Source organism: Cynara cardunculus, unplaced genomic scaffold, assembly GCF_001531365.2.
Source record: "Cynara cardunculus var. scolymus isolate 2C unplaced genomic scaffold, CcrdV1 Un_Scaffold_7385, whole genome shotgun sequence".
Taxonomy (NCBI): domain Eukaryota; kingdom Viridiplantae; phylum Streptophyta; class Magnoliopsida; order Asterales; family Asteraceae; genus Cynara; species Cynara cardunculus.
Window position 1 is genome coordinate 1 of NW_020203522.1, and position 9,200 is coordinate 9,200.

A 9,200-nucleotide genomic window follows, 5' to 3' on the forward strand; every position below is an offset into this window, starting at 1 on the left:
ATAAATTTGTCATTGTATTTATCGATGGTATTCTCATATACTCTAAAACCAAAGAAGAGCATGCAAAGCACCTTCGATTAATCCTTGAACTTTTGAAAAGAGAGAAGTTATATGCTAAACTATCAAAGTGTGAATTTTGGTTAAGAGAAGTCCAATTTCTGGGGCATGTCATATCCGAGGCTGAAATAAAAGTAGATCCAACAAAGATTGAAGTCGTTGCAAAATGGGAGGCACCAAAAACATCATCTGAAGTTCGAAGTTTCTTGGGATTGACAGGCTATTACCGTAAGTTTATCCAAGATTTCTCTAAAATAGTCGTGCCTTTGACAAAAATAACTCGAAAGAATATCAAATTTCAGTGGGAAAAAGAACAACAGAAAGCCTTTCAACTATTAAAAGACCATCTTTGCAGTGCTCCGATACTATCCTTACCCGATGGAACTGAAGATTTCGTGGTATATAGTGATGCCTCAAAGTTAGGTTTGGTTGTGCCTTGATGCAAAGAGGAAAAGTAATATCATATGCATGTCGGCAACTTAAAGATCATGAAAAACAGTACCCGACTCATGATATGGAATTGGCAGCCGTGGTCTTCGCATTGAAAATATGAAGACATTATCTCTTGGGAACAAAGTGCCAAATCTATAATGATCATAAGAGTCTGCAACACTTGTTCAACCAGAAAGAATTAAATATGAGACAACGTCGATGGATCGTACTTGTTAATGATTATGAATGTGAAATACTCGACCATTCGGGAAAAGCCAAAGTGGTAGCCGACGCCTTTAGCCGAAAAGAAAGAAGTGGAACTATCAAATCGGTAGTAATGAGAATTAATCTAACTACTGATATTCACCAAGAAATTTTGAACCATCAGAAAGAGGCCATTAAGGAAGAACATGTGAAGGCAGAAAAAGTGGGAAAGATGATTTCCACCTTAGAACCGAATACGGAAGGAATCTTATGTTTCCAAGGTCGAATATGGGTACCAGTTTTCAGAAATACACGAGAAACAGTCTTGAATGAAAGCCACAAGTCTCGTTATTCAATCCATCCAGGTACCAACAAGATGTATAAAGATTTGAAGGTATTTTGTTGGTGGCCCAGGTCTCAAGAAAGACATAGCAAGACATGTGGAGCGATGCTTAACTTGCCTACAAGTTAAAATTGAACATCAGAGACCCTATGGAAACCTACAATCATTGGAAATACCAGTCTGGAAATGGGATCACATTACAATGGACTTTATCATGAAGTTACCCCGAACTCTGAAAGGTTATGATGCAATCTAGGTAATAGTGGATCGATTATCAAAAACCGCTCATTTCCTACCAATGAAAGAAACATATTCTTTGGAAAAATTGGCTCAAATCTATATCAAGGAAATTGTGACTAGACATGGAGTTCCACTGTCCATTATATCTGACCGAGACAGTCGCTTCACTACAAAATTCTGGGAAAGCCTGCAAAAAGCCTTGGGATCACAGATCAGATTAAGTACGGCTTACCACCCACAAACGGACGAGCAAAGTGAAAGAACCATCCAGACTCTCGAAGACATGTTGAGAACTTGTGTCATCAACTTCGGGGGATCATGGGAGGAACATTTTACATTGATAGAGTTTGCCTACAATAATAGTTATCATTCCAGCATCCAAGTGGCACCTTATGAAGTATTGTATGGAAGAAAATGTCGAACGTTGTTATGTTGGAATGAGGTAGGTAAAAAGCAGTTGACAGGTCCCGAAATTATGCAGACAACTTCTGAAAAGATTGAACAAATTCGTTGAAGGATTAAGACTGCCCAAGATCGATAGAAAAGTTATGCCGATAAACGAAGAAAGCCGATTGAACTCAATGTAGGAGACTTTGTGATGTTAAAAGTATCTCCATGGAGGGGTGTTATGAGATTCGGGAAGAAAGGAAAATTTAGTCCACGATACATTGGACCATTCAGAATCTGCAAACGGGTTGGACCGGTAGCCTATCAGTTGGAACTACCAGAGGAACTCAGCCTAATTCATAGTACCTTTCATGTGTCGAATTTATGCATGTGTTTGGCAGACCCGAGCTTAGTGATACCACTTCCCGAGATCAAACTCGATAAAAAGTTAAATTTCATCGAGACCCAGAGGGAGTAACAGACAAAAAGACCAGGGTACTAAGAAATAAAGAGATCAGTCTAGTCAAGGTACAATGGCGTTTTCATAAAGGTACAGAAGCAACATGGGAATTGGAATCAGATATGAGAACCCGTTATCCATGGCTATTTGAATGAATTCTAGGACGAAATTCTTTTTAAGGGGCGAAGAATGTTATAACCCGGTTTCAGACAATCTGRGTTRAGGTAAAATTATACGTGATTAATATTTGAATATCTAATGGTATGCATGATAAAATAATATACATGGATGATATRTKTGYAAAGACATGATGAACGTAAGAGGATGCATGCATATGTTATGTTATGTATGTGTATANTTATGTTATGTATGTGTATATATGTGATAAATTGCATACCTTAATAGATAAGGTGCATGTGCAGTATAATAATATTTAAATGGTATCTTAGTGACGAAGTAAAGTAATGGTATCTTAGTGATGAAGTAAAGTAATGGTATCTTAGTGATGAAGTAACGTAATGGTAGCTTAGTGATGAAGTAAAGTAATGGTATCTTAGTGATGAAGTAAAGTAATGGTATCTTAGTGATGAAGTAACGTAATGGTATCTTAGTCATGAAGTAAAGTATTGGTATCATAGAAAGGAGTATAAATAGAAAGATAAGACAAGATAATCTTATCTTATCATTCCTTGTTTTGAAAGAAGAGTTATTTTTTAGAAAGAAAAGTTAAAGACGGTGAAGGTGTTCTTGAGAAAGAACTAGTGTTTTAAAGAATCTGTGTTCGTTGTGTGATCTATTACTACAGAATATGTTGTAACAAGGTGAGTTTAACTACTGTTTTGATATAACTTATGAGTTTTTAAACTGTTGTTGATTATGAACTGCGAGTTTTAAACTGTTAAAGTTATGTTGATTATAAACTATGAGTTTTGATATACGATTTCGAATAAACTGTTACAAACAGTAAGACAGTTGTTACTGTCGGGAAAACAGAGTTTGGAAACTGTTTTGGAAGAAAGTTTTCGAAGAACAAATTGTTCTTGGTTTAAAAGGTTTTTTATATAAACCTATTTTGAGACCATGATTGGTTAAAACTATAGACGAGGTTCACTCTGATGTATATGACTGCGGTCCGTCATTGGATGAAATAGTCTATAAGATTTTTTGGTTAAACTATGGACGAGGTTCACTCTGACGTATTTGACTTTGTTCCGTCATTGGATGATATAGTCTATAGATTTTGGTTAAAACTATGAACGAGGTTCACTCTTTACAGTTATGTCTGCAACCTGTCATTGGATGAAATAGTTTATAAGATTTTCAGGGGAAATAAGGATGGTCGTTGTGTGCGATGGATAGCTGTTGCTATAAAGGGGAAATAATGGATGTAATAAGGATGGTCGTTGTGTGTGTGCATGGTATAACTATTGCTATTATATCTTTTAAGATTACAACATATTGGAGTTCTCCTTTCTTAGTGATTTGAGGATTCAAAGATGTTGTTCTAATTAGAAATAATAGTATTGATGTTATGGTTACAAGAAAATATGGTCTATGACCATTGATTTTGATTAAAAGTGTTTTGAAACAGAATATGATTTTCAGCCTTTACTACATGAATGAATTATTTGAAGTTAATGGTTTGGTGATCTTCACCCTGCATTACATAAAAAGGGAACCTCACTAGACATACATGTCTAACCCTCATTTTGTGTTTTCAAAAATATGTGTGCAGGTAATGATAATAAGGGAAAAAGCATTATGTGAATTACTTCCCGATGTGCTTAGCTGTGTGAAGATCTTAATTAGCTGTGTTTTGGAGCATATATGCTAGAATACAAGAGCATGTACTTTTTGAATATTTGAGTTATGTATTTCACATTATAGACTCTTGTATTATGGACCTTTGTGGGGAAAACATGTATTCTATGTATGAAATGTGTTATATGCAATGTATGGATTTGGGGGTGTTACACCGGTGATTCCTCTCTTTCCTCAGAATCTGGACGGGCTGTTCTTTCAGACTCCGGGTTCGGCTAGACATCTGCAGATTTTAGTGTTAATAATCACGTATTCACATTCCCAAATATAATGAAGTATTCAAGTTCAGATATGTAACTGTAAATTCGTAATTACATTGGGGAGATGTAATTAAAACTTAACTTACACACTGTTCCTTCAACTCATCATATTTATTTCCAATGGTGTTAACTATGTTTGGAAACCTTAACATGCAATAAAAACAGTTTAAGTCTAGGTATCATGCTGTTTGAATACCTAAATCCCTTAAACTCAGGCTCTGATACCACTTTCTGTAACAACCCATACCACACATTGCATGTAACATATATTCCATATACAAGAAATACATGTTTGTACACTACAAAGGTCCCCTAGTACAAGAATCTATCATTACAAAATACATGGTCCAAAAATTCCAAAATACAATTCTTGTACTAATCAAGATTTATCTATCAATACTATACATATCATCATCAGCCATTCTTTATGTAAATAAACACATAGGGAATTTATCACATTTTTCCTTTTCCCTTACCTTCTGCACTTCCTGCAATACATATTAAAAATCACAAAACGAGGGTTAGACCGAAAGGTCTAGTGAGTTACCCTATTTATGTTATTGCAGGGTAAAAATTACCAAAACTTTTAAGTGAAACAACTTTTCATATATATAACAAATATATGAACAAGTAAGAACATAATACCAATACCTTTCACTTTTCAAGCCAAATTCTCTGCTTGCAAACAATATATCAAATCCAAACAAGTTTGCACTAACCAAATTATCACAATGCCACTTTTAAACCTCTCAAATCAAAAATGGTTTATTCAAAGTTTCATGTCAAACTTGTTATTTCCTTCTCAATAACATCCAGATTATGATTACCAGTAAGAACCCTGATCCTAAACCTTTAGATCACAAAGAAATAAAGATTCCAGACCCCGGTAATCTTAAAGGATATAATAATAAGAGTTATATTACATAACGCACAACAAATGCCACCCTTATATCCAAATGTACTTCTCTCCTTGATATGCCACCCTTATCCCATGGTACACCTCTCCTTGATATGCCACTCTTATCCCATGGTACACCTCTCCTTGATATGCCACCCTTATTTCCCCATCAAAATATTTTCACAAAACAATTCCATATAGAATAGACCACAGTCAATGGAATTATTATCAAGTCAAAATCATTTTATCAAAAATTCCCATTTCTCAACAAAATCAACGAAATGATATGTCAAAACATAATCCGGTCAACCTTGGCCGGATTACTAATCCGGACAACACTTCACTATGTCCGACTTAATACTTAGAGTAAATTTTCAACATGTTTTCTCGGATTACTAATCCGGACAACACTATGCATATTCGTCCGATTTAAATAAACCGGTCACCTTTAATCGTATTCATACTTCTCCGATCAATGTAATCAAACGATTTATAAAGTTCAAATCTCATAACTCCCTACATCATACACACTATGTGCGATTTAGACTAAACCGGCCAACAAGTGTCAGATTTATGAGTAAACCACCCAACCCTTTATCCGGTTTAAGACCATATCGATTAATGCCTTAGGCGGTTTAGCCTTAAACTGCTCATGCCTTGACTGATTTTGCTTTAAACCACTCACCCTTTGTCCGGTTTAACTTAAAATCGCTCAACACTTATCCGAGTAAAACTTAAATCATGTGTAAGTCTTTTAAAACATAATTCAATATGCAATTCAAGAGGTTCAAAACATTTTAACCACTCACCTTATAAAATCTTTCGAGAATGCTTCTTGAATCCGTTGAAATTAATCCGGTCAAACGTCTTTCTTTATAAATCGCTCAATCTTTCCAAAAATAGAAACCAGAAGAGTACAATGGAGGCTTTTATACCTTTCTAAAAAGGTATGGCGGCTCAACCACCTATTATGCATTACCACCCATATGCATGCTACTTCATGCATGCATACATATACCATGCTCACATATTATGCATACATATATATTTTATATTATGCATATAATTCCTATGTGTAAAATACATATACTTGTGTTTTTAACCCATGTAAGCATGTATCCACAAAGACAATTAATTCACATAATAAATACCTTGGGTAATAAACAGGACTCAGTTATCACAAACTTAAACCGCTTTAACAAGAAATCGATTAAAACTCAAGCGATTAAAACTAAATCAGGCAAAAACCGATTGCATACACAGTCGTAAATCTATGAAAAACAATCCTTGATCCAACAGATTTGACATTAGAGTTCTTGAACGATTATAGTGCTCTTAACAGATATGGATTCATTTTTTAAATGTTCATGTTTAAGATTCAGTTTCTAGTGATTTAAGTCCAAACATTAAGTCCAACAGATGAAACAAGTCCAAACAATTTGTGTAATCGAACCTTAGTAACAGGGATTAACCAAGAAAGAACTTAAGAACAAAGTAGAAGATGAAGATCTTGACCGATATGTTCGTCTGATATCGATGATGAATAGTGGTATGCGATGAGGGAAACAGTAAAAAGTGAAAAGAAGAAATCGGACGAGTATTTATAGGAAATGAAAAAACCCTTCAACTACTAATGTGATAACCGGGTCCTAGTTATTACCCAATGTACTTATTATATGAATTAATTGTTTATATGGATACATGCTTACATGAATTTCATATGTGAGTATGTGCATTTTATGCATAGGGATATGTGCATTTTATGCATAGGGATATATGCATAATATGATGAATATATCTATAATACATATATAAGCATTTAGACTCATATCTTAATTACAAACTATAAGGCACAAAGTACTGCCATTTTATGCATACATTTCAAAAAACTCTTAATTACAACTCATGAAGCTAGATGTACAAGTTTTTTATGCTAAGCTTTTAAACCCAGGGAACCACCCAAAAACGGATGCTTCATAAGTTGCTTTCTTCCTTCAGTCCTCTTCTTCCTTATTTCATGTATCTCCCTGCGTCAAAACTGGTTTCGGTAGGTTCAGATGTTGTTTTCTTCCCTCACAGTCTTCAGACGCTGCTTTGATGTATCACCTAGAACAGAGTTTCTTCCTTCAATGTTCACGTGACCGATTTGATGTATCCCTTAATTATCGCTCCATATAACTCCCTCTTTGTGGTTTGATTTCTCTACCATATCTTCAAAACTCTAAAGATTTCTCTGAGGTATGCTACTGATTTTAATTTCGATTTAGATTTAGAATTCCATTTCAGTTTTGATTTCCATTTCCATTTCGATTTGCAGCTGAAGATTTTTCAGACGTGATTTTGATTCCTCCGTTGATTCCAACGAGGTATGCTGATATTAGGTTGCTGGAAGTATTAGGTTCCGCTTTCTATTCAACCATAGGTATTCAAGACTCGGTCCAGGTAATCCTTTGATTTACATATCTTTTTGTATGTTAACAGTGGCCTCTATGTAGCCCACTTTAAAGATCAAGATACAGGCCTATGGTGGGAGTTTGATGACGAAATTGTCTCAAATATGAGATTGCGTATTGTGTTGGTTTGTACATGCTCCTAATATGCATTTCAATTATAGATATTTAATTTGAGTATGTTGTTTGTCGTTTGCCAACATTACTTGATTATGAATACAAAGCCATCAATCTGTTCAAACGAGAGCAAGTAGCAACACAGTCCTGGTAACAAACTAAAATTGTTCAATTTAAGGGTTATAATCTGAATGAGCATGTTAGCTGAATAAATGCTTGTATCTTTCCAAAATAATGCATCATCTGTATTTGGGGATATTTTTATGCATACCATAACATAAAATATAAAAAACTTTGCTGTTGTCTTTAACAAAATCAATTTGATCTCTCAAAGTTCAGATTGTATCTCCTCTTTTAGACAGAGGGACTGTAAGGTTGGTGTAGGATAATGCTTTGACARTATAAGTTCACATCACTRTAAGGTTGGTGTAAGGCTTGTGYACACATGTGGACTGCATAAATGCCACTTATGACCATACCAAATCAACACATTGAATAATATATATGGATAACCTACATGACACCTGGTTTCTGTTATGCAATGTTGTAGTCTTAAGATTCCTATTTTCTTCAGGTTGTTAACGACTTGTTGAATCTAACAGGACAAAATTTAAGAATCAGGGAGGATAGTCAGGTAACTTTTTTGTAAACAACGTTGATGTTTGCTTTCTCATGTTTTCTCCATACAATGTCAATGTCCAAATTAATCAGTGTTGGAATATTCAACTTGAATCACAATTAACTGTGTGGCACATGAAGTGACATTTAGGCAATATATACCTTCTTGCATTGTTTGATAATGTCTTTGTTTCACATGTAAATTTTGAAATCCAAAATATRTGCAAATTTTCATCTAATRACCAGAAAGCCTCCWAAGTAGACATAGGCGTCAYRTGCCAGAAAATTCTGAAGTCCTGTCCTTTTATTTTGTATTCTTATCCTGCATAAACAGATGCTTGATGTAAAAATCCATTGTTCTAGCACTTTGTATATAAGTGTAGGAATATAATTGCAAAACAGAACATGGTTCTAGCACTTTCTGGAACATGGTTCTGCATAAACAAACCCCTAAGAAACAGTCATATCTATTAGTCGTACTTGTTGATTYTGTAATAAACAAACCCCTAAGAAACAGTCATACATGTTGATTATGTAATTGTATAGCACTAATCTTACTCTTATYTYTAAATYTGTTCATGTTACACTTCATTTGTCTTGATTTCATGGCTGCTACTTTAGGTTGTTTCTATAAACAAGCCCCTTGTTTGTTTGCAAGTGATGTTACCTAGCATCATTAGAAGCACAAAATTTAAAAAGTAGCWACTGACTAACTTTATGATGWGGAGCTAAATAGGTAGTTGATCATAAAAGGTTTATCTTCTTTGCAAATACGTTGATCAATCATAAATTTAGTGTTCATAGTTTGAAGGTAACGGTTGATTTCCTATAATAGTTTTCGTCACCATTAATGTGATATATTGGGGAGGTCCAAAAAAGTTATGACCATTAGAGATTATAGTCAGGTTCATTT

The 9,200-nt window shown here is 34.5% G+C and overlaps 1 long non-coding RNA gene across 1 annotated transcript; it reads left to right on the forward strand.

The window, feature by feature from the left end:
• Positions 1 to 7,725: 7,725 nt before the first annotated feature.
• LOC112504928 lies at positions 7,726 to 8,397 on the forward strand. The gene is made up of 2 exons (XR_003068296.1): positions 7,726 to 7,819; positions 8,244 to 8,397. It is a non-coding gene; the product is annotated as an uncharacterized LOC112504928 (long non-coding RNA).
• Positions 8,398 to 9,200: the final 803 nt, after the last annotated feature.